The sequence below is a fragment of the Rattus norvegicus genome (assembly GCF_036323735.1).
Source record: "Rattus norvegicus strain BN/NHsdMcwi chromosome Y unlocalized genomic scaffold, GRCr8 chrY_unlocalized_9, whole genome shotgun sequence".
Lineage (NCBI taxonomy): Eukaryota > Metazoa > Chordata > Mammalia > Rodentia > Muridae > Rattus > Rattus norvegicus.
Genome location: NW_026947412.1, coordinates 949,628 through 977,020, shown reverse-complemented (window position 1 = coordinate 977,020; position 27,393 = coordinate 949,628). Strand labels below are relative to the sequence as shown.

General features: G+C 37.7%; 1 long non-coding RNA gene across 2 annotated transcripts in view; it reads left to right on the top strand.

Annotated features, from left to right (window-relative positions):
* Positions 1–476: 476 nt before the first annotated feature.
* Positions 477–27,393, top strand: part of LOC134484804 (uncharacterized) — a 52,238-nt gene continuing 25,321 nt past the window's right edge. Inside the window, exons 1-3 of one of the 2 annotated variants that reach the window (XR_010062611.1) lie at positions 477–1,365; positions 22,232–22,289; positions 24,755–26,564. This is a non-coding gene — a long non-coding RNA (uncharacterized LOC134484804). Of the gene's footprint in view, positions 1,366–22,231; positions 22,290–24,007; positions 24,255–24,754; positions 26,565–27,393 lie in introns of those variants that run through there. The other variant, XR_010062612.1, reaches the window with a different exon arrangement.

Genomic DNA, 27,393 nt, shown 5'->3' with positions numbered 1-27,393 from the left:
TACTGGTTTGCCATTGACATTCACATTTGTATTTGACATGCTCTAGCTTTGTATCTCAGGAAATATCTATATCTGTTTCCTGGCAGAATGCATTTCTTAGCTTCATCAATGTTATCCAGTTTTGGTGGTTGAAAATATATATATATATATATATATATATATATATATATATATATATATATATATATATATATATACTTTAGGTGCTTCCTACACCTATTAGGTTAGGTGGAATGATTACATGGATTCTGCACAACTAGGTCAAGAATGTAGAGTTTGCAAATGAGTATATCAAAGAGACTCCCTCCTGTACTTATGAAGGTATTGAGTTGAGGTTTCACTGTTCCTCAAGTCTTTCTTCCCCCTGCCCATGCTCCTGTTTCTTATATATGACATTAAGGAAGAATCATGGCAACACATCTAAAACTTCAAGTCTGGCCATGGGAACACAGGAAGTAGATAGTGTAGTACAGATATCAAATGTGAATAGAGAAAAGAATTGTATATTCCATGTGGTCCTTTGCTTTATTGATGTTGGTAATTTTTGAATAACATAAGGATTTGGGAATTTATAATTGAAGTAGGTACACCATATTTACACTGTTATTCTCAGTCTATAGATGGGCCCACTTTGTTTCCAAAATCATAGCAGAGAATGGAATTTGAAAACAGAATTTTTGAGTACATATTCAGGAATATTTATAATGTCCCCTATGAAGGAATGTACAATAGGAAAGTGAAATACAATATTCATTCAACGAAAGGTGTGTAGGTAAAGTACTGGCCTTTATAAAATTAAGAAAACCTAGAAAATTGAACTGTATGTCACAGGAATTGACCTGGGAATAAAAATATTATCCAGAAGAATCTCCTCCACTCCAAGTTCCTAAAAAATTTCTATCCATGCCATGCCCCTGACTCATTTTCTCCATTCAGAAGTCACTAGCTTTAGAGAGATGGAGAACGAAAGTTTCCACTGTGTCACAGGAGACATACCTAAATTGGCACCCTCAAAACTGGTTAATGTAAGGAAAGCTGTTTAGAGTCAGGCCATGGCAGTTCTCAGTGACAATATCATTAGGCTCTCCCTGAAAAATCTCTTGTATCCTTGAGAGCACTAGCTTCTTCTGTGATGTAATAAGTGTTGTCCTGACTGCAAATGCCTCTCAGATATTACTTCAGTACCTATAGGTTTTACTAATTGGCCTCAAATTCAGGGGAAACAGTCATTAGGGTGGGAGAACAAAGACGATGAAGAAATCAGAGATGGGGAGAACGAAGCTGGTCTTCTGTCTTGGTATAAAAGAAGGAAGAAATACATCATCCCTGAGAAATCTCACTGAAGCCTTGGTAGGAGTGGAATATGTAAGTTGAAGAGATAGAATTGATCTGATCCTTCCACACATGGGATCAGGAGCTGGGAGCCTCTCAGAAGAATCTGGAATTCCCTGCTTCTAATGGTTCCTGGAAGTCAGAGTGTTTATATCATTAATTTCTTTCTCCCAAAAGCCAGGTGTTTGGAAGGACACTGTTCTTTTCCTTAGAGCTCATGGATTTTTGTTCTTATTGCCCAGAAGAAAATGGTCCTAAGGAAGAAGTGAAAAATAAGTATACTTTCCTCAGCTCAGAGTAAACTCCTCAATTATTTGGATACTTATAGAGCAGTAAGTGTCTGATACTGGTATTTGGGAGAGAGAAGTGCTCCAAATTTGATCTTCATCATCTCAATCTTTCCACTAGTATTATTCTGACTATAAATCCCTGACAGGAACCCTTTGGATTACTGACTCAATAGGTCTGATTAGCTGCTAATTATCTTTTGTTTTTTTTTTTCCTTTTTTTTTTAGCAAATTTTATACCTTTTTTTTTTTTGGTTCTTTTTTTCGGAGCTGGGGACTGAACCCAGGGCCATGCGCTTCCTAGGTAAGCGCTCTACCACTGATCTAAATCCCCAGCCCCGTATATACCTTTTTTAATTGGATATTTCTATATTTACATTTCAAATGTTATTTCCTTTCCCAGTTTCCTGTCCTTAATATTCCTAGCTGGTCCCCTTATCCTTATCTATAACCTTTACTGTGCTTTGACATTCCCTTTAACTAGGGAGAACCAAGGGCTTCTCCTTCCATTGATGATCAACATCGCCATACTATGCCACATATGCAGTTGGAGCCACAGGTCTGTACATAAACAGTCATGGAATATGGGTTTAATACCAGAAAGCCCTGGTTAATTGAACTTGTTGTTCTTATGGTGGTTGAAAGCCCATTCAGCTCTTGTAATCCTTTCTCAACATCTACAAACAAGGGGTCTGTATTCAGTTCTCTGGTTTGCCACTAGCAATCACTTCTGTATTTGACATGCTCTAGCTGTGTCTCTCATGAAAGATCTAAAACCATTTATTGGCAGAATGCAATTTTATCTTCATCAATCTTATCAAGTTTTTGTGCCTGATATATATATATATATATATATATATATATATATATATGTATGTATGTATATGTATATATATACACACACATATATATATACATACATACATATATATATGAATACATATATACATATATATAAGTGAATACATACACACACATATATACATATATATACATATATATACATATATACATATATATATATACATTTATATACATACATACATATATATATATATATATACACAATTTTGGTGGATCCTACAACTAGGAATTTTGGTTTAATATTTGGATGGATTCTGCATAACAAGGTGAAGACTATAGGATCCACAAGTGACAATTGCAAATAGACTCCCTCCTGTTTTTTATAACCTATTGAATTTGAGGTTTCATTGGACCACAAGCCATTCCTATCACTGCCCATCACTCAGAAACTGATGTGTGGCCTGAAGAAAGAATCATGGTAAAACATCCAAAACCCTCAAGCCTATCCCTGGGAACACAAGAAGGTAGATATTAGAGGACTGATATCTAATAGAACTTCAGAACCACATTCTATACTCCATGTTGTCCTTTGCTTTACTGATGTCTTGTAATTAATGGATAAAATATGGATTTGGGAGTTGATCATTAGAAGTAGGTACACAATATTTCCACTCTTATATTCACTCTATAGCTGAGCCACGTTTGATACCAAATTCATTGCAAAAAATGGAATTTGAAAAATGAAATTTTGAGTACACATGCAGGAACATATATAATGTCCCCTGTAAATGAATTTACAATCAGAAAATATAAAACAATATTCACTCAATTAAAGTTCTGTAGGGAAAATACTGGCACCAGCAAAACAGGGAAAACCTAGGGAATTGAACTTTATGTCACAGGATTTGACCGGAGAATAAAATTAATCTCCAGAAGAATATCTTTCCTTCTGTGTTCCTAGATCTTTTCTACCCATGACAAGCCCCTGACTAACTTTCTTCATTCAGAGCATGTAATCACTAATAAAGCAGAGAGAAGGCTCTAGCTGTACAGAGATGTAGCATGTAAATGTTTCTACTGTATCACAGGAGACACTACTGGAAAGTGCACAACCAAATCTGGTCAATGCAAGGAAGCTCTTGAGCAGGTAGGCTATGGCAGTTCCATCATCATTAGGCCCTCCTTGAAAATTCAATTGTGTCCTGGAGAGCCGTAGCTTCTTATGTGATATCACAAGTTTTGTTTTGACAGCAACTACCTCCTTCCATATGTCTATGGTTTAGTAATTGGCATCTAATTCAGAGTACAGAGCGATTTGGGAGAGAGAACAAATAGGAAGAAGAGATCAGAGATGGGGATGAGGAAGCTGGACTCTTGTCTTGGTATAAAAGCAAAGAAGAAATAAGTGGTTTTTGGAAAACACCCTGAGCAGATGGCTTTAGTTCTTTTGTTCTTCTATGGGTTAACCGAGCTCTTGGAGAAGTTGGTGAACATCCTAAAGACCTTTTGGCAGATGGTAAAGTTTCTAGACACCCCTTTTTGTATTTCAATGATCCTAGGGATTGTATGACTAAAGGTAATTGTTTTCTAGGACGAGTGCTAGAGCAAGATAGATTTTTAGGTGCTTTAAAAGACATGGAATTTTTCTGATATACTTGGACTAATGGCACAAGGTCTAAATGATTTTTTTTCGATGTGGACTTTCCCTCAGACCTTTGGTAATATAAAAAAAAAGGTTTTATATGTTTGAAGTCTAATTTGCACAATGACAAACCACTTTGAGCATGGAGAACACTTTCTGGAGCCCTAGAGAGGGGTGAAGAAATTCTCTTAAACCCTAGGGTAGACGGTGAACATGCCTTTTTTGTAGAAGGAGGAGTTACTTGAGCATCTTGGGACAATATGGAATGTCCAGCAAGTCCTTTCAAGGAATGGCATCTTTGCAAACTTCCTTCATATTTTTTGCAAATTCCATGGCCCTTTGGACAGATGGAGAAGGTTAGGACTCACCTGAGGAGAAGATGTAGCTTTTGCTGTCTCTTTGGCTGCAGAAGATGGCACAAGATCCCTTTTGGCAGAAGGGGGATGTTTGAAACTATCTTCTTTAGAGGAAATTTCTCAAGACTACATCAGAAGGATCAAATCTTAACCTTTTTTTTTTATAGAAACTGGATGTCTGTGGTCCACTTTGGTAGAGGGAGAATATCGCCTCTTTATCCCCAGAGTGGACATGTTAAATAAATCTACTTAGGTATATGGGGATAGTTCTAAAACATGCTGTTCAGATGCAGTAGATCCTAAGACATCCTTCTCAGATGAGGAAGGTCTTAATGTACCGTGTATACGTGTAGAATCCTTACTGTGATATCAGAATGGAGGGTATGTATTAGAGCTACCTATGAAAATGTGACCTCTCCCTGAGCATCATAGACATATTCTAGATATTGTTTTGTAACTGTGGAAGTTCCAAGAGAAATTTCTTCTGCTGGAGAAGTGGAAACCGACTTTCCTATAGAAGTGTCAGGTTCCCTAGCCTGCTTGAGAGGCAAAACAGGCTCTAAAGCCCCTTCAGAAGATGAGGTAAAATCCAGAGCTTTTGAGGTATTTGGCAGATGTTCTGGGTCTGCTTGTGGGTATAAAGAAGGAATGGCAATCTTTTCTGAATATTTGGAAGAGTGTGTAGCATCTTCTGTAGTTGGGGAAGATGGCTGATTTTGAGGAGATAAGGAAGTTCCTATAGCCTACTGTGGAATTTGTGGAGGTCGTATTCATTCTTTTACACTAATGGAATACAAGGAATCCCTTTCCTCAGTTGTGGAGGATGCTACAGACTCTGGTGTTCGCATTTCATGGTTCACATATGTTTGGGTCCATAAACTTCTCTACAGATGGAATCTGTCCTAGAATATCTTTTGTATATGTGTCACATCCACAAGACATTTCTAAAGATGTGGCTATGGGTAGACCTCCTTTTGTAGAAGTTTCTTGTCCCACAGTCTCTTTATGAGATAGAGTAATACTCAGAGAATACTGCTCAGTTTTGGGAAGTTCTAGCATCTCTGATGTATATGTGGAAAATTTTGGAGCCTCTGCTTTCAGGACAGAACGACTTAGAGTCCCCTGAGGAGGTAGGGGATATTTTATCTTCTCTGCACATTGTATAAATATGGAGTCTGCATGGCTCATTGACAGTGTGTTTTGATAAACTTGGCTTTTGTGGGCCTAATGGGATGTCAGGAGGGTCCCTTCAGTGGAGAGGATATTTGAATAATTCTCTATTATATAGGGACATTTGAAGTACTGGGGGATATGGTGAGGCTGCTAGAACATATTTTTTATGTGCAGAAGGCACAGGAGTTCCATCGGTGGATTCAGAAATTTCTACCACATCTTGCGTGGGTGTGGAACTCTCAAGAGCCCCTTCTGAAACTGTCAATGGTCCTTGATCTAATGGTGTACATGCAGAAAATTTTGTCTCTTCTTGGGCTGGTATGTGTGTTATGAGGTTCACTTGGGTATTTGTAACTGTATTTTGTACGCCTTGGATCATAAGTGATGATTTAAGCGCATTTTTAATAGTGGAGGACTTTGAATGTCCTCTTGGCTTAATAGGGTAGTTCTGCAATCCGCTTTGTCAGCAGAATCAGGTTTCAAACTCATTTTACCCGAAGCAGATTTCATAAGCACGTTGGTGGAGATAGGGCACATCTTTGACTGTCTTTGTGAATGGACAGAGCTCTCTGCCCTGCTTTGGCAGCTGGCAAAGGTATTAAAGTCTCTTCTGGAGAAGGGGCAGGACTTATTCCACTTGTGGAATATGAGAAATCACTGAGATTACCTTTAAGAGAAGAAGATTTCCAGCCCCTTTTTTTTTTTCTGATTGGGCCTGTTGTACCTCCCCTTAACCAGAGGCGTCTTCTCCAACAAAATTTGGAGGAGAACTGGAAAGACTGAGGACCTGTAAGATAGGGAGTGAACATTTGAAATCCTTTGGAAAGTCTGTGGGACAAGAGCTGAACACCCAGAAGAGTGTGCAATACTGAGACCTCAGCGAGGAGACCCTGCTACTTCTTCCCACATGTGCTCAGATCCCTAGCCCAAGAGGAAACTGCATAGTGCCACTGGATACATGAATATAGGAGCAGTCAATCTGCAGGAGCCCTGCAGTCCAAACTGCAGCTGAATCTGAACTTGTCCAAACAGTGTTCTACACCCAAATGTCATGAGGGGTGGGGAAGTATTACACTGTCAGAGGGGCAGAAACCCGTGAGAACTCTGCTCAAATTCCTGACTCAAGAAAAAAACACCTAGCTCCATCTGGGCCTCCTGTGCATAGGAACCTAGGAGCAGTAGGGTCAAGACACTTCTGGTTGCAGCCCTTATGGAAAGCTGAAAGTCAGCCCAACAAGTGAGTTCAGGCCTGAGAGAAGAGGTGATTCCAACTTTTCTGCTTGAAGCGAGCTCACTGGTTGACTCAGGACATGCAAAGGCAGAACTCCTCTGGGATCAGGCATTTCCAGTTTCAAGCTGGCTCCTGAACCTTGCTGATTCCAGCACAAAGCTCCCTTCTCCTAGAAACTGTGGGAGAGAGAGCTGATCACCCAGGAGTGTGGGCAATACTGAGCATACAATGCACACAGACTACCACTTCTGCCCACAATTACCCACATCTCTGGCCCAAGACAAAATTGCATAGTGACTCTGGAATAGAGGAGGAGTAAATCTACTGGAGCACCATGTTCCAGACTGTGCCTGGATCGGAACTGATCTTGTCAAACAGCTCCCTGTACCCAAATCATGATGGTGGGGTAACTAGAGCCTCAGAGAAGCAGACACTCCTGGGAAATCAGAGGAGACTACTCTCTGCCCAGATTCCTGACTCAAGAGGAAAACACCTTGTACCATCTGTGCCCCCTCCCCCCACAGAGGGACCTAGGAGAAGTATGGGAAGTTCCTTCTGGTTCCCGCCCACAGGGACAGCTGAAAGTAAGTAGACAGGAGCAACTACATGCCTGAGAGCAGAATACTCTGTTCCCTTAACTGGGTAAAAGAAAACAGGAAAACAGGTCTACAGCAGCCCTGACACACGAGCCTACAGGACGGTCAAGCCACTGTCAGAAAGAGCAAGACAAGCTAATTCCAGAGACCACCTGATGGCCACAGGAAAGCACAGGAACACAAACAACAGAAACCAAGACTACTTGGGCTCAACAGAACCCAATTCTCCCATCAAAACAAACACTGGATATCTAAACACACCAGAAAAGGAAGATCTAAATATAATTTCACATTTATCATGATGATGGAGGATGTTAAGAATAGTAACTCCCTTAAGAAAATGCAGGACAATAGAAAAAACTGAAGTAAACAAATATAATGCAAGAAAGAGGGAACACAAAACTACCTTAAAGAACTACTTGAAAAACAGCATAACAGGAGAAGGAAATAAACAAAACCACCCAGGAGTTAAAAATGGAAATAGAAACAATAAAGTAAGCACAAGGAAGATAACCCTGGAAATGGAAAACCTAGGACAGAGACCAGGAGTCATAGAAGTGAGAATCACCAACAGGATAAAAGACATAGAAGACATAATCTAAGGAGCAGAAGAATCACACAACTGTCAAACATAATGTAAAACAGAAAAGACCTAGCTCAAAACATAAAGGATATCCAGGACACAATGAGAAGATCAAACCTAGTCTTAACAGGTATAGAAGAAAGTGAAGACTGTCAACATCAAGGGACAGTAATATCTTCAACAAAATTATAGAGTAAAACTTCCCTAATCTGAAGAAAGAGATGCCCATAAACATACACAAAGCCTACAGAACTCCAAATAGATTGGACCAGAAAAGGATATTCTCCCATCACATAATAGTCAAAACACCAAATGCCTAAAACAAATAAAAATGTTAAAAACTGTAAGGAAAAAGGTCAAGTAATATATAAAGGCAAAGTTATCAGAATTAAATCAGAATTCTTTTCAGATACTATGAAAGTCAGAAGATCATAGACAGATGTCATACAGACACTAAGAGAATAAAAACACCATCCCAGGGTACTGTATCCATCAAAACTCTCAATTAACAAAGACGGAGAATCCAAGATATCCCATGACTAAACGAAATTTACACAATACCTTTCTACATATCTAGTCTTATAAAGGACACTAACTGGCAAGACCGAACACAAGGATTCAAGTAAAACCATAGATAAAGCAAGAAATTAGTCTTTTCACAACAACACATAGAGAAGAGAAGCACACAAACATAAACTAACCTCCAATTATGAAAATAACAGAATGTGACCATCACTATTCCTTAATATCTCCAACATCAATAGACTCAATTCCTCACTAAAAATACACAGATTGACACACAATATGTAATGAGGACCCAGCATTTTGCACTACAGGAAACACACTTCAGAGACAAAGACAGACACTACATCAGAGTAAAAGGCTGGAAAACAATTTTCCAAGCAAATGATCTGAAGAATATATAAAATCGACTTTCAACCAAAAGTCATCAAAAAGCATAAGGAAGGACACTTCATATTCGTCAAGGGAAAAATCCACCAAGATGAACTCAAAATCATAAATGTCTATGCTCCAAATACAAGGGCTCCTACATACACATAAGAAACCTTACTAAAGATCAAAGCACATATTGCACCGCAAAAAATAATAGTATAAGATTACAACACCCCATTCTCATCACTGGACAGATCACAGAAGCAGAAATTAAACAGAGATATAGACAGACTAGCAGAAGGTATAAACCAAATGGACTTAACAGATATTTACAGAACATTCTATCCTAAAACAGAAAGATAAACCTTCTTCTCACAGCCTCCTGGCACTTTCTCCAACATTAGTCATATAATCAGTCAAAAAGCAGGCCTCAAAGCATACAGAAAGATAGAAATAATCCAACGCATCCTATCAGACCACCATGGGCTAAGGCTGTTCTTCAATAAAAATTAGGAAAGAACGCCCACATATACATGGACGTTGAACAATTTTTTTACTCAATGATAACTTGGTCAAGGAAGAAATAAAGGAAGAAATTAAAGACTTCTTAGAATTCAATGAAAATGAAGGTACAACACACCCAAACTCTTGGAACACAATGAAAGCTGTGCTAAGAGGAAAACTCATAGCTCTGAGTGCCTGCAGAAAGAAACAGGAGAGAGCATACATCAGCAGCTTGACAGCACACCTAAAAGCTCTAGAACAAAAAGAAGCAAATACATGCAGGAGTAGTAGAAGGCAGAAAATAATCAAACTCAGGGCTGTAATCAACCAAGTAGAAAAAAAGGGACCATACAAAGAATCAACAGAACCAATACCCGATTCTCTGAAAAAATCAACAGGAAATATTAGCCCATAGCTAGACTAAGCAGAGGATACAGAGAGTGTGTCCAAATTAACAAAATCAAATATTAAAAAGGGAGACAGAACAGCAGAATCAGAGGAAATTAAAAAAATTACTGTACTACAAAAGCCTAGGTTCAAAAAACTTGAAAATCTGAAAAAAAAAAAGACAATTTTCCAGACAAATACAAGATACCAAACCTAAATCAGGAAAAGATAAACCATTTAAACAACCCATAACTCCCAAAGGAATACAAGCAATCATCAAAACTCTCCCACCCAAAAAGAGTCCAGGATTAGATGGGTTTAGTGCAGAAATCCATCCAAAATTCATTGAAAAATTCATAACAATACTTTCCAAACTATTCCATAAAATTGAAACAGATGGAGTACTACCAAATTGCTTTCATGAAGTCACAATTACTCTTATAACTAAAACAAAGACAGACTCAACGAAGAAAGATAACTCAGACCAATTTCTCTTATCAATATCAACACAAAAATACTTAATGAAATTCTTGCAAACCTATTCATACAACACATTAAACAATCATCTACTATGTTTAAGTAGGATTCATCCCAGGCTTGCAGGGATACTTTAATATACAGAAAACAAACACCATAATTCACTATATAAACTCCAAGATAAAAACCACATGATCCTTTCATTAGATGCTGAGAAAGATTTTGACAAAATTCAACATCACTTCATGAAAAAAGTCCTGGAAAGCACAGGAATTTAAGGCCCACACCTAAACATATACAGCAAATCCGTAACTAACATTAAACTAAGTGGAGGGAAACTTAAAGCAATCACACTGAAATCAGGGACTGAACAAGGGTGCCCACTCTCTCACAACTTATTCAATATAGTTCTAGACATCTTAGTCAGAGCAAGCATACACTGAAGGAGGTCAAAGGGATATAGATTGGAAAAGAAGAAGTTAAAATAGCACTGTTTGTAGTTGATATGATTGTATACTTAGTGACCTCAAACATTCCACAAGAGAATTACTAAGCCTGATAAACATTTCAGCAAAGTGGCTGAGTATAAAAATAATTCTGCACAAAGCTAAACAAGCAGAGAAAGAAAGTAGGGATATGACACCGTCCACAATAGCCCCAAATAATATAAAATGTCTTGGGGTGACATTATCCAAGTAAGTAAAAAATATGAGCATATGAGCAGAACCTCAAGTCTCTGAAGAAAGTGAAGGAGATTTCAGAAGATGGAAAGATCTCTCATGTTCATGGACTGGCAGGATTAATACAGTAAAAATGGCCATTATATCAAACGCAACCTACATATTCATTCCAATCCCCATCAAAATTCCAATCCAATTCGTCAAAGATTTAGACAGAACATTCATTAATTCATCTGGAATAAAAAAAAAACACAGAATAGCTAAAACTGTCCTCAACAATAAAAGGACTTCCATGGGAATCACTATCCCTAAACTCAAGCAGTATTACAGGGCAACAGTGATTAAAAAAAAAAAAAAACAAAAAAAAACTGTATGGCGTTGTGACAGAGGCAGGCAAATAAACCAGTCGAATAGAATTGAAGACCCAGAAATGAACGCCTACAACCATGGTCACTTAATTTTTGAGAAAGAAGTCAAAACCATCCAATGGAAAAAAAGACAGCATTTTCAGCATGTGGTGCTGGTTCAACTGTGGGTCAGTATGTAAAAGATTGCAGATCGATCCATTCTTACTGCCCTGTAGAAAGCATAAGTACAACTGGATCAAGGACCTCCACTTCAAACCAGATACTCTCCAACAAATAGAAGACAAAGTGTGGAAACATCTCAAACACATGGGCACTGGAGAAAATTTTCTGAACAAAACACCAAAGGCTCATGTTCTAAGATGAAGAATCAACAAATGTGATCTTAAAAAAACTGAAAAACTTCTGTAAGGTACAGGACACTGTTGTTAGGACAAAATGGAAACCAATAGATTGGAAAAAGATCTTTACCAATCCTACAACTGATAGACAGCTTATATCCAAAATATACAAAGAACACATGAAGTGAGACTACAGGGAGACAAATAACCATTTGACAAATGGGGTTCAAAGCAAAACAGAGAATTCACAGCTGAAGAATATCAATTGGCAGAGAAATACCTAAAGAAATATTCAACAACTATAGTATAATGGAAATGCAAATCAAAACAACCCTGATATTCCACCTCACACTAGTGAGAATGTCCAAGATCAAAAACTCAGGTGACAGCAGATGCTGGTGAGGATGTGGAGAAAGAGGAACACTCCTCCATTGTTGGTGGGATTGCAGACTGATATAACCATTCTGGAAATCAGTGTAGAGGTTCCTCAGAAAATTGGACATTGAGTTATCTGAAGACACAGCTACACCTATCTTGCGCATATACCCAAAAGATGCCCCAATATATAACAAAGACATGAGCACCACTATGTTCATAGTAGCCTTATTTATAATAGCCAGAAGCTGAAAGAACCCAGATGATCTTCCACAGAGGAATGAATACAGGAAATATGGCACATCTAACCAATGGAGTGTCATTAAGAGATACATTGAAATGCTAGCACTCTATACAACAGGGTTTTAGAGTCCCTTAGTGAGAGAATGGTCCAATGGTTAGCACAGTCTTTCTGTGTCTGTTGTGACTTGTTTATTGAGGGTGAAAATGATCAGTTCAGGATAAGGTTCCATGAGGTACAGAAAAGAAAGTGTGTACTTTTGTGTTCATGTGAAATATTCTGTAGATATGAGTGAGGTCAGATTAATTGAAACCCCTGGCAGTTATATATTCTATTTTTATTGTTTTATTTTTAGTTTCTGTCTCAATGACCTGCCCTTGGTGAGATGGGACATTGATGCCCCCCACTATTAATGTGTGAGGTTCGATGTGATATTTGAGCTTCAGCAATATTTCTCTCACCAATGTTGCTACTTTTGTCTTTGGGATATAGACATCCAGAATTGAGATGCCATTTTGGTGGGTTTTTCCTGTAATAAATATGAAGTGTCCTTCCCCTTCTCTTTTGATTACTTTTGTTTGGAAGTCTGATTGCTGGATGTTAGAATGGCTACACCATCTTGTTTCTTGTTTTATTTCTTGGAAAACATGTCCCAACACCTTAGTCTAAGGTTATGTCTATCTCAATTGCTGGAGTGTGCTTCTTGAATGCAACAGAATGACAGATCCTGTTTTTACATCCATTATTTTAACCTCTGTCCTTTTGTTGTTGAATAGAGGCCACTAATGCTTAACGGTATTAATGACCAGTGATATTAACTTCATGCTATTTTGATGTTGTGGGTGCAGGGTTTTCTTGCTTGCATGTATTTTGGTTTTTTGTTTTTTGTTTTTTTTTTTTTTTTGGGGTGGGATGTTTGAGTGTGTATGTTAGTATAAAATCTGTTCTGTAGGGTGAATGATTTTTTTTTGTTTGCATGTTGTTTTTGTTTTTTTCGGGGGGGGGTTGTTAGAGTATGCAGGCGAGTACTTCCGTAGGTTATGCTGGGTAATTTTTAATTTCTAGTCGGAGGTTGGGATGGTTCAAATTCTGAAAATCCATCAGTATAATCCACTATAAGTGAAACTGAAGGAAAAAAATTACATGATAATCTCATTAGATGCAGAAAAAGCAATTCCAGCCCCGCTTCATGATAAAAGAGTGTGAGTGATAAGGGAGACAAGTCCTATGGAGAAACATAGTAAAAGCAAGGGAGAGGAAACCTGTAATGACCATCAAGCTAAATATAAAGAAACTTAAAACAATTCATTAAAGTGAAGGACAAGGTAAGGCTGCCCACTCTCCCTATTCAGTATAGTATTTGAAATTCTATCCAGGGTAAAAGCATGGTTCAAATTTGGTTCTGACATGGAGTATTGCCAAGTGCTGTGAAGGAGGAATGACACAACATTTTAAAAATCCTGGGGTATGGCCCACTGTTTAGAACAGCCTCATTGCTCTTTGGTGAGTCATAGCCCCAAGGACCAACTGTACTGAGAACTTCATGCAGCATTTCGCTCGGTTGTTCCCCTCATATCTCTCTAATTCTAAGAAGTACATAAAAATCCTCCTGGAGCTTACCACCACTCAGGGAGCAACATCATTGGCATTTGCAATAATAGTGGTCGAGGTCTTTTAGGAATTTCCTCTGTGGAAGACCAGTGCTTCCACCATCACCAAAGGAAATGTAGAATAATTAGTGACGACCAGCACCCTTAAAAAGCATTTGGAAAAATAAAATTGTTTGTTAGGCTGGCTAACATGTTTTAACTACTGCCTCTGATGTAAAAAAAAAAAATTAGGGAACAATTTGAGGTTTGGAAAGGCTGGGACTTTTTAAGGCCAGGGATCAAGAACAATGGTGGCACAGGCTAATGGTGTGACTGTCACACATGCTGGATGTTGAGGACTGATTTCTGTCCCAGGTTTAGCCTCAGTTCCTGATAGGATTTAATAAGGATTGACAATCACAGGTGTGCATTCTGATCATTTAAAGTAGATATGACATTTTTATACACATATTTAGATTTGTGCTTTTTAAAAGATTCTTATTAGAGTACTTTTAAAGATAAATGATACAATATCAACCATTTCTCTGTAAATTCAAAATGCTGCCTACAGTGAAGGGAAACCGAATGAGAAAACTACTTTGCTTACTCTTTGTTACTCTATAACAAATTGCTTACTTATGAGCCTTGTTGGCCTTGGGAGTAATTTGTTTATTTTACGTGTACTATGTAATATTTCTTCTCATACACTATCACTCTTTTCAGCATCAAGCATGAGAAGAAACTAGAACATTATCACATTTGCAGTTTTACTTGGCTTGAAAGATTTCACTAGGATATCAAAGCTATTTGCTGTGGTTTGCCCTGAAGTTATCTGTATTTTGATGCTAATTCCACTGCCCCAAGGACAGCTGCCTACTCATGTACTCAGAACTCAGGTGACTTCACCAAACCCACCTCCCCATTGAATTTGTAAAGTACAGGTGTGGGGCAGGTACATGATAGAAGGATGCTTTGGGAGTAATTTGTTTTCTTTACTTGTACTATGTAAAGAACTTTTCTTTACCATGTAAAGAAGGAGGTCATTGGAGGAGAAGGAAGAATGGGTGATAGAGATGTTTGAAGAAAGAGGAGGAGACTGGAGGAAAAAGGGGAGATAGGAAGAGGAGAGGGTGAGAAGTCATGGCAGGTGAGGTTACGATTATGGTCTGTGTATTTACAGGTTATTATTAATGTTCCTAAGGGATGGATGGTAAAGGGCTTTGTATATTTAAGTGCGCAATTATATCTTAGCAATTGGGTCAAAATTTTTGTGATGTGTGTTTTCTATGTGAGGGATTGAGTATAGGAAAGTGTGTGGCGGCAAGGGACACTGGGCTGACAGGGAGTAGGGATGTGTTTTCACCAAGATATCTACCTATTATATTAGGACACTACGGTGCTAGTGATAGCATGGTAAAAGACAAGTTTTCTTTTTTTTTTTACAATAACAGATGGCAAAACAAGGTGATGGGCAAGAATCCACTAGTAATCAAAAAGTTGAGTGAACCTTTTTATTTTCTAAGTAAGAGGACACCTGTGCCATATTAATTCTTGATAACTTAAGAGCAGAATTTAAAACAAAAATGGGGAAGCAGCAAGGGCTGACAGGCTGTTGGTCCCCTGCTGTGTGATAAGTAATGGCAGTTCAGAGAGTTAAAAGATTAAAGCTGCTTTTTAATGAGAGTTGTTTAGTAAGTCTTTCAGGATACACATTTTCTTTTTAACATAGGCTCCACAGGGGAATTTTGTGTGGGAATCCTAGTTACACAAGATACTTCTTCTATTAAGGTATTTTTAACAAGTGATTAAGTTTTATTTAAGAAAGAAGAGAGTAGAGAGATTACCTGAATCAGGTGGGGATTTTCATCTACTGCTCAGAACTTAGGGAAAAATTAGGCACTACCAAGTAGAGAGTTTTGATGAAATCTGTAACAACAGGGAAAGTGAATGCAGACATATATTGTAGAAGTTATTAACGATAAAGAAAAATCTGTGGCTTCAGGTAGAGAGCTTAACAGACTGAGATATTTTGGGCAAAAGTCCTGGTTTGAAGTTTTCTTATTGATATTAGAATTGATAGAAGGTATTTGATTAGTTTTATGAATTATCCCACTATATGGCTCGTTGATGACGCTTAGCGATGATTTGTGGTTACTTTTGATATTTACGACAATAGCAAGTTCAAATTCTCTTAACATGGGCTCCATGGGAACTTTGGGTTTATTTCCTGATATCACCAAGTACTGAGTTATATCAGGCTCATTTTATACATAAATTCCTTTTTTAAAAAATGTTTAATCTTCAGGATGGGTGTGACTTTGAGTTTTATGCTTATATTATTACTCTGGGAGAGAGTGCAAGATACAAGCTTCTCTGGTTTCAGATTAAGAAACAGAGTATTTTGGAAGAAAGATTTTGTCCTTGTGTTTTTAAAAATTGTGATTAGGATTCTGGAAACCTCACAGAGTCATACTGATCAGGTTTGATATCAGTAGACGGCTATCAAATATATATTCGGGAGAATCAAACAAAAGATATATCGATTCTTAACCTTTTTCCTGAGAGTTGTATTTTGTAGAGTGTACCTACTTGGAATCCTGGTTTCAGTGAATTTCAGCTGGGTCCAGTCAGGACATATCGGCTATCACATTTGTTTCATTTTTCCTACCCCCTACACGTAAGGATATCTCTACGCCCATGTACAACTTGAAGAAGTTATGGTGGATCCGTTGTCTCAATTACCTGGAATTTGTGGGGTGGGGCTGGAAGTGGTTATTCTAAAGATGTTTTTATAAAGAATTGAAAATTGGTTGAAATTTAGCAGGGAGGAATAAGCTAGATTTAGTTACAGTCATAATCGTATTTGGTAACTAAGCTTAATCTTATCTTTGTTTGGGTATAGAAATAATTTGAAAAAATTTTAAAATTACAAGAGCCAGTTCTATTATTTTTGTCATTACACACTTCTGAGTTGATTAAACCTGTGAGTTAAGATTGAAATATTAAAGTCATGCATCTGACTTTGTAAGAGTACTATCAAGAAAAAATTAAGATATAAAGACAACAGTCCAGATTGTCTTAGATAGATAGATGCTTTTCAAAAATGTAAGAAATCCACAAAATTTGAGATTTAAAGTTATTACTTATCTTTTGTTGAGTCATATCTTCTCCTAACTGTTCCCCTTTGGCAAATTTAATGAAGAATTTGAACATCTCTACCTCCAAATGAGGCAATACTTTGTGGCTAGGCAGTCACTGGAAAAAAATGCCTGTTTCATATGCAGATTAATACTATCCAGAAAAGGACAAATTATGCAGAGGATTTGAGGGATAAACCCTGCCAATACAGGGTAATCAGCCCTTCCAAGTCCGCCTTTCAATAGGCTGTCAGTTGATCTTGTGTCAGAAGGCTGAAGACTTAAGCTCACATGTTGCTAACAGGGGATTGTGCTATTGGAGATTTGTCTCTACAACCTCTCAGTTCTAGAAGCCCTCTAAGACATCCTATGTGTATAGATATTTGGTCACTCTCAGATTTCTGACGGGGTAGGAGACTGATTATAGCCTCATTGCTTATCAGGCTGTATAACTCTGAATATACATATTTTACTGGATAGTTATCAGATAGTATACAAGCTAGCCAAGACATAATATAGATTTTAAGCCTTTCTGAAGCTGGAATGAAGAACTAAATGCTCTTTCTAACTGATATAGTGACAGACTGGGTTTTGAGTATATCAAATGCTTTATAAATTGTAGAATAGTAATAATCTTACTCAATTGATATATATAAATGAAAAGTCTGTTTAACTGGACAAAAAGGGGGAAACGTTGTTTACACTAAAGTTATCTGTATTTTGATGCTAATCCACTGCTCCAAGGACAGCTGCCTTGTCCTGTACTCAGAACTCAGGTGAATTCTACAGAACAGCTTTCACATTAAATTTGTGAAGTACAGGTGAGGGGCAGGTACAGGATAGAAGCAGGCCTATCATTGGAAGAGAAGGAAGTATGGGCAGGAATGAGGTTTGAAGGAAGTAGAAGAGACTAGAGGAAAAAGGAGAGACAGGAAGAGGAGAGGGTGAGAAGCCATGGCAGGTGAATTTAAGATACTGCTCTGTGTATTTACTGGTTGTTATTATTGTCCCTAAGGTATGGATCGTACCAGGCTTTGTATGCTTATGTGGGCTACTATATCTTATCAATTGGGTCAAAGATTATTGTGTTGTGTGTTCTTTCATGTGAGGTTTTGAGTGTAAAAACATGTGTGGCAATAAGAGACACTGGGCAGCTGAGGAGTGGTGATGTATTCAACCAAGATATCTAGCAGAGACTTGGGAAACTACAGTGCCAGAGATAGCGGGATATAAGACAACTTTTTTATTTTTATATTTTTGCAACAACACATTCACTTCTGTATTTGACATGCTCTTTTTGTGTCACTTAGGGAAGATCTATATCTGGTTCCTGACAGAATGTGCTTCTTAGGTTCATCAATCTTATCTAGTTATCTAGTTTTGGTGGCTGATATATATATATATATATATATATATATATATATATATATATATATATATATATATATATATATATATATATATATATCGGTGGTTCCTACAACTATGAGATTACGTGCAATTTTAACTAGATTCTGAGCAGGTATGTCAAGAAGGTAGAATCCACAAACGGCAATGCCAAATAGACTCGCTCCTATTCTTATGACCCTAATGAAGTTGAGGTTTCATTGGACCTCTAGTTCTTCCCTCCCTGCCAATCCTCCTGTATCTTATCTTTGGAGTGAAGAAAGAATCATTTTAAAACATCCAAAACCCTGAAATCTCACCCTTGGAACACGACAAGGTTGATATTACAGAGATCATATCTAATGGGACTACATAGTCCACGCTGTCCTTTGATTTACTCAGGCAGTTATTTCTTTGCATAAAATAAAAATTTGGGAGTTTATCATTTTAAGTAGGTACACAATATTTACACTGTTAAATTCACTTCATAGCTTAGCCACGTTTGTTGCCAAAATCATTGCCAAAAAACTGGAATTTGAAAACAGAATACTTGAGTACACATTCAGGAATATCTATAAAGACCCCTTTCAAGGAATGAACAATTAGAAAATGAAATATAATATTCACTCAATTAAACATCTGTAAAGAAAAAATGGCCTGTGGGAAACAGGGAAAAAATAGGAAATTGATCTGTTTGTCACAGGAATGGAACTGGGAATAGAATTATTATCCAAAAGAGTCTCCTACATCCCATATTCCTAGATCTTTTCTACTCAATACAAGCCCCTAACTGAGTTTCTCCATGTAGAGCCTGTAACCACTGATGAAGCAAGAGAAGTTTCCAGCTGTAGAGAGATGTAGTACATAAATGTTACCAATGTGTCACAGTAGACATTCCTGGAAAAGGCAAACTCGAATCTGGTCAATGTAAGGAAAGCTATTTAGGAGGTAGGCCATGGCAGTTCTCACTGACATCATCATTTGACCCTCCCTGAAAAATTTCTTGTACCCTGGCGAGCCCTAGGTTTTGTGATGTCACAAAAAACTGCATCACATATATTCCTGCAGTACCTCTAGGGATTACTAAGTGGCCTCTATTTCAGTGCAAACAGCCATTTGGGAAAGAGAACAAAGAGGATGTATATAACAAAAATGAGTAGAAGAAAGTTGGCTTTCTGTTTTAGTTTGAAAAAAATGAGAAAAAAAATATGTGGTACATGGGAAAGTGCAGTGAGTGCCGTGTAGGGGTTGTGAGGGTTCACTGAACACATGAGCCTTCCACATATGGGATTCAGGAAATGGGAGCCTCTTAGTAGCAACTGGATTTCCTTGCTTGTTATGGTTCCTGAAAGTCAGAGTTTTTTTTTTTTTTTTATCATTAATGTCATTATTCCAAAAGTCAGGTGTTGGGATGGGTACAGCTTTTTTTTTTTTTTTTTTTTTTTTGAGAGCACATGGCTTCTATTTTTTCTTCCAGAAGAAAAAAGTCCTAAGGAGGAAGGGAAAGACAAGTATTGTATCCTCAGCTCAGAGTAAACTCCTTCGTGTATATGATTTCTACACTGTAGTTTGTGTCTGACACTGATATCTGGGAGGGAGAAATGCTTCTAGTTCAGACTTAATCATATCAGTCTTTCCACTAGTGTTATGCTGACTACCATTCCCTAACAGTGTCCCTCGTAGATTTCTGAATCAATATGTCTGATTACCTTGCAGTTTTATTTACTTTTATCTCTTTCATAATTTTTTTTTAATTTAAGCTAATTTTAATATTTTTTGGATATTTCTATATCTACATTTAAATGTTATTTCCTTTCCCAGTTTCCTCTCCATAAGAGACATAAATGTTTCCATTCCTTGACATTTAAACCCCCCTTACTGTCCCTTGACATTTCCTTGAACTGGGAGTCAAACCTAGGGAGGACCAAGGTCCTCTCCTTCCTTTGGTGTCCACCAATGCCATCCTCTGCTACATATGCAGTTGGAGCAATAGGTCTGTCCATGTACAGTCTTTGATTATCTGTATAGTACCAGAAAGTTCTTGTTCATTGTTCTGATGGGGTTGATAGCCTCTTCAGCTCTTGTAATCCTTTCTGAAAATTTATCAACAAGAGGTCCGTTTATAATTCTCTGATTTGCCACTAGCATTCACTTCGGTAACTGACATGCTCTAGTTGTGTCTCTCAGGGAAGATCTATAACCTGTTACTGGCAGCATGCACTTCTTAGCTTTATTAATCTGAATCGTATCTAGTTTTGGTGTCTGATCTATTTATCTATCTATCCATCTATCTATCATCTATCTATCTATCTATCTATCTATCTATTTACGCATATATTTATCTATCTATCTCTGCCTCTGTCTCTAGCTCTATCTCCTCTCTATCTCTATATATCTATATCTATTTATCTATATCTATTTTTATATATATGTACATATATTTGATGGCTTATACATCTATGAAGTTAGTTGAAATTTTAACATGGATTCTGAGGTCCTAGGTCAAGAATGGAGAATCCACAAATGCCAATACCAAATATACTCCCTCCTGTTCTTATGCGCCTATCGATGTTGAGCTTTTACTGGGCCTCAAGCCATTCCTCTCCCTTCCCATCATCCTGTATCTTTTGTATGGCCTGAAAAAAGAATCATGGTAAAATATCCAAAAGCCTGAAGTCTCACCCTTGGAACACAGGAAGGTAGATATTCCAGAAATGATACCTAATGGGACTACAGAACCGCATGCTATAGTCCATGCAGTCCTTTGATTTACTGATGTCAGGTAATTTTTGCATAAAATAAAAATTTGGGAGTTTATCACTTGAAGTAGGAACACAATATTTACACTATTACATTCACTCTTTAGCTTGGCCAGCTTTGTTGCGATAATCATTGCAAAAAACTAGAATTGCAAAACAGAATTTTTGAGTACATATTCAGGAATATCTATAATGTGCTCTATCAAGGAATGAACAATTAGTAAATGAAATACAAAATCCACTCAATTAAATATCTGTAGGGAAACAATGGCCTTTGGGAAACAGATAGAACTTAGGAAATTGAACTGTTTGTCACAGGAATGGAACTGGGAATAAAATTATAATCCAGAAGATTGTCCTACATCCCATATTCCTAGATCTTTTCTACACATGCGAAACCCGTAATAACTTTCTCCATTCAGAGCATGTAACCACTAATAAAGCAAAGAGAACTGTCTAGCTTTAGAGTGATGTTCTACATAAATGTGTCCACTGTGTCAAAGGAGACACACCTGGAAAGGTCACCTTAGAATCTGGTCAATATAAAGAAAGCTCTTTAGCAGGTAGGCCATGGCAGTTCTCAGTGACATCATCATTAGGCTGGCCCTGAAAAATCTCTTGTATACTGGAGATCCCTAGCTTCTCCTGTGATGTCACAGTGTTTTCCAGACTGCAACTGCCTCTCAGACATTCATTCAGTACCTCTAGGGTTTATTAATTGGCCTTTATTTCAGTGTAAACAGCTATTTGTGAGGAAGATCAAAGAAGATGTAGATATCAGAGATGGGGAGAAGGAAGTTGGCCTAGGAAGTTTTAGTTCAAAAAACGAAGAAATATGTGGTACATGGGAAAGCACAAGGAGTGCTGTGTAGGGGTTGTGAGGGTTCACTGAACACATAGCCTTGATCTGAGCCTTCCCCATATGGGATTCAGGAGGTGGGAGCCTCTCGGTAGCATCTGGATTTCATTGCTTGTTATGGTTCCTGGAAGTCAGAGGTTGTTTATCATTAATTTCTTTATTCCAAAAGTCAGGTATTCGGAAGTTTACAGTTGTTTTTCTGAGAGCTAATGGCTTTCATTCTTTTTCCCCAGGAAAAATAGTCCTGAGGAAGGAGGGACAACAAGTATTGTATCGTCATGTCATCTCAAGGTAAACTCCTCCTTGATTTGGATTCCTATAGTGCACTTTGTTTCTGACACAGATATCTGGGACAGAGATGTGCATCTAGTTCAGACATCATCATCTCAGTCTTTCCACTAGTATTTCTCTGATTACCATTCCATGACAGTTACCCTTTAGATTTCTGTATCAATATGTGTGATTCATTGACAGTTTTCTTTTCCTTTAACTCTATCATTTCTTTAGGAATTTTTATTGCGTTTCTAATTGGATACTTCTATATTTACATTTCAAATGTAATTTCCTTTCTCAGTTTCCTGTCCATAAGAGCCCTAACCTGTCCCCCTCCCCTTTTTCAATAACCCCCCTTACTGCCTCTTGACAGTCCATTGAACTGGGAATCAAATCTAGGGAGGACCAAGGGCCTCTTTTTTCATTGGTGTCACGAAGGCCATCTTCTGCTACATTTGCAGTTGGAGACATTGGTCTGCCCATGAGCAGTCTTTGAATATTGATTTAGTACCAGAAAGGTTTCGTGTATTGGCATTGTCCTTGTGGGGATTAAAGCCCCATTCAGATCTTGTAATCCTTTCTCAACATTTACCAACAAGAAGTCCATTTTCAGTTCATGGGTTTGCCACTATCATTTACCTCTGTATTTCACATACTTTAGCAGTGTCTCTCAGGGAATGTCTATATATGATTCCTGGCCGATTGCAGTTCTTAGGCTCATCAATTTTATATCATTTTGGTGCCAGATGTGTGTATATATATATATATATATATATATATATATATATATATACACATACACTTTTGGTGGCTCCTACAGCTAGGTGGTTCGTTGGAATATTAACATAGAATCTGCCAAACTAGGTCAAGAATGTAGAATTCAGAAATGACAATGTCAAATAGACTCCCTCCTGTATTATGAACATATTGAGTTTGAGGTTTGACTGATAAACATGTCATTCTTCTCCCTGCCTATCCTCCTGTATCTAAGGTTGCTACTTAAGGACGAATAATGATAAAACATCCAAAACCCTTAATTCTGGCCATGGGAACACAGGAAGATAGGTAGTGCAGGTTTGATATTGAATGGGACTAGAGAACCGAATTCTGTAGTCCATGTTGCCCTTTGCTTTTCTGATGCCTGGTAATTTTTACATAAAAGAAGCTTTTAGGAGTTTATTAATTGAAGTGAGTACACAGTACTCACACTGTTATGCTCACTCTATAGCTGGGCACACTTTGTTGCCAAAATCACTTTGTTGCAGATAATGGAATAGGAAAAAAGAATTTTTCAGTACACATTCAGGAATATTTATGAAGTCCCCTGTCAAGGAAAGTACAATAAGAAAGTGATATACAATATTCATTTAATTAAAGGTCTGTAGGGAAAATACTGGCCTTTGTGATACATAGATAACAAAGAAAATTGAACTCTATATCTCAGGAATGAACCTGAGAATAAAAATATTATCTAGAAGAATCTTCTACACTAGATGTTCCAAAATCTTTTCTACCCATGCCAAGCCACTGACTACCTTTCTCCATCCCAAGTTTGTAACTGCTAATAAAGCAAAGAGAAGTCTCTAGCTTTAGAGAGATGGAGTACATAATGGTTTCTACTGTGTCACATGAGACATACGTGGAATGGGCACCCTTGAATCTGGTCAATGTAAGGAAAGATGTTTTACAGGTAAGCCATGGCACATCACAATGACATAATCAGTAGGCCCTCCCTGAAACATCTATTGAAACCTGGAGAGGACTAGCTTCTTCTGTGATGTCACAAGTGTTGTCGTGACTGCAACTCCCTTCAGATATCCCCTCAGTACCTCTAGTGTTTACTAATTTAACTCTAATCGAGAGTAAACAGTCATTGTGGAGTGAGAAGGAAGAGGATGATGAGATCAGAGATGGGAAGAAGGAAGGTGGTCTTCTGTCTTGTTATAAAAAAAGGATGAAATACATGGTACTTCGGAAAGCTCAGTGTGTCCTTGTAGGAGTTGAGTAGGATCACTGAAGAGATAGACTTGTTCTGAGCCTTCTGCATATGGGAATCTAGAGCTGCGAGCCTCTCAGAAACATCTGGACTTCGCAGTTCTTATGGCTCCTGGAAGTCAGAGTTTTTATATCATTCATTTCTTTATTCCAAATGCCAAGAATTTTGAAGGTAACAGATGTTTTACTGAGAGCTCATTGCATTTATTCTTTTTGTCAATTATAAAAAGGTCCTAAGTAAGAAATAAAAGGCAAGTATTGTGTCCTCTGCTCAGAGTAAACTTCTCCATGCTTTGGATACCAATAGTGCAGTTTCTCTCTTACACTAATACCTTGGAGAGAGAAGCGCTTCTAGTTGAGACTTCATGATCTCAGACTTTCCACTAGTATTTCCACTGACTAACACTTTAGATTTCTGAGTCAATTGGTGAGATATACTTGCCGGATTCCTTTCTTTCATTTCTTCCATTTTTTCTTTATTTTTTTAGAAAAACTCTCAAAACTCATCCTGGCTGACAATGTAGATTAGACGCATCAGATGAAATGAATTGAAAAACTCTCCTGGGAATGAAAGTGGTAAGGAAATCACATTGATGTATCCTAAATGCAGTGCTAAGAGCAATATTCAGACTAGTCTGTGGAGATGCTGCTGTCATCAGAGACCACAGACAATTAGTGGAGAATGATTCAGCATTAAACTGGGAATGGAAGATGATGGTTGATATTGTTCTAGTAGATCTCACTACATTAAAAAGTGTTTCTTCCAGATAACTGAATGATTATTGTAAAGCAAATCCCGGAATGAACTTATGAGACCCACCATCAGCCTGTCAAATAATGTGCGAAAGAAGAAATCTGTGTCTCTCCAGGGACAAATTGTTGCTTTCAAACCAACAGTAAAGTGTCCATTCTATGAATGATACATTGATATATACACATTATAGAAGGATGGATACAGAGTTTCTTCAGGTCCATGAATGAGGTATTCAGCAGTTGACCTGGAGTAGCAATGAGGGTAATTTTTGCCAACTCTTCAGACTTGAGCTCCTTCACTAGGATCCCCATGATTGAAGAAAAGAACAAACTTCAGACAATTTGTCTCAGATTTTTATGTAGTTAAGATTTCCTGGTCTTGGACCTAGGAAGGAAGGATATCTTGCTTTCCAATTCTTGTTTATCCTATAATCCTCTCTGCTGCATTCATGCAAATAGATTACTGTGCATTTCTTTAATAGGTTACAATTGCTATTTTAATTATGTTGCCAAGAACTATAGAAAAAAAGAAGGACTGTATCAAAGCATCATATGAAAATCCGACTAAGGTAATGTGGCCATTGGAAATTTGTAACTGACCTGAAACTCTTACTAGAGACAAAATGCCATAAAAGGTCTTCTCTAGATATCTGGTGTAGTAGTTGGTGTTCCCCAACAGACAGTAAAGGATGAATCTCTCTGTACAGAGAAATCGGACTAGTCACAATGATCACAGACTATGGAACACATAATTTAACAATGACTGACTATTTGTAAAGTCCTAGAATCCATTAGTTTATTAGTCCAAAAGGCAAGATGTCTTATCTGGTCATTGACATATGGATAAATATTCAGTATGCAGGTTCTAATGTCTATGAGGATTTGGTATCACTGTGAGTGCAAAAATGAAAAAGTAAAGGCTTCTTTCTTCCATGTTTTCTACGGGGATTCAAATAGAATGCATGGTTTAGAATACATTGGGTTTGCCATTCTCAAATAGACCAATATCTTCAAATGAACATTCTTTTCTTGGAAGCTGCACCCTGTCAGCATGGCTCACGTGTATGTGAACTGCAAGATCTAGTCTGGGAAGGCGGTCCTGTTCATCGATCCAACCTGTCCCTAATACTGAAATACCCAAGACTTCCTCAATCAACTCCTTTGCAAACATGGTCTTCTCGGATTTGAAGACATTACATCTACTAACAACACCAATTCAATTCAAGATTACTTTCAACAGCTCCCTGGAGTGAGAATTGTTCCTTGGGTCCTTATATGTAGAGAAAGACTGCATAGGCAGACACAGTGATCTAATCTACCTGCAACAGAATGAAGAGATGATGTGGCTGAAGCAGATTGGAGCTCTGCATTTATTAAAGGGATGGCAGTAAAAGCCCATGCTGACAGCAGACATTCAGACATGCTGAAGCCATGCTGAGACTTGATGTTTGTCACAGATGATGTCAGTATTTTCTTATGACTGGGATTTTCAACAAATTGGCTTTCATTCTATTCCTCATTCCAAAAAATCTGTTGCTGTAGGCCTCAAACTATGGGGTAGGGAAACTTAAGAGACAACAGAGGTTTGATAATCTAGTCTTCATTCACTGACTTGTCTCTACCTCTAAGTCCATGTTTCACAATCCAGTGCATTTAAATCTCCAGGGAATCAGTTACTGTTTCTCTACCATGCTGGTCTGCTGAAGTCATTTTACAGAAGTCCACTTCCAAGTAATTATTAAAGCAATGAATATTTTGAAGTTGTTTATGATCTACACACAGGCTTTTTACGCCCCAAGCATGTACCATCCCACTTCTGCATTTGCAGCTCTCAGCCAGTGTTCTCGACCTATCCATCCAGCAACCCTTAGATTCCACACTTTGTATGAGGATAATATTTGAAAAAACAGAAGAATAGCTGTAGCATAGTTGTTCTTCACTGTAGCCATATTAACACAGACGGCAGAGCATATGATGCATTCATCTCTGTTTGTAGTGTTTAATTCCCCGTAAAGTCCCAAACAATTGAGAGTTGATTCTGTCAGAGTACCAGCAAAGTCAAAAAGGAAATGCAAAATTTCAGAATTCTCCTTCCAAAGATGTTTTGAAAGAAGTTGTTTGCAAAACACTGTCTTAATAAATTTATTCCATTCTCACTTTGATATTTTGCTTTGATGTCTTGAAGTGATGTTTAATTATCACTGAAATGCAGGTCCCCTCTATAGTCTCCAGTATGAAGAATTCATTCCTCAAAAGGATGTATCTGCAGATGCCTGAAAAATAATAGAAAGAATATTTCTTGATAAAGATCTAGGTTAAAGTTGAAACATCTTACCACAAAGATACATATAAGAAGTTCATTTGACATTGACCT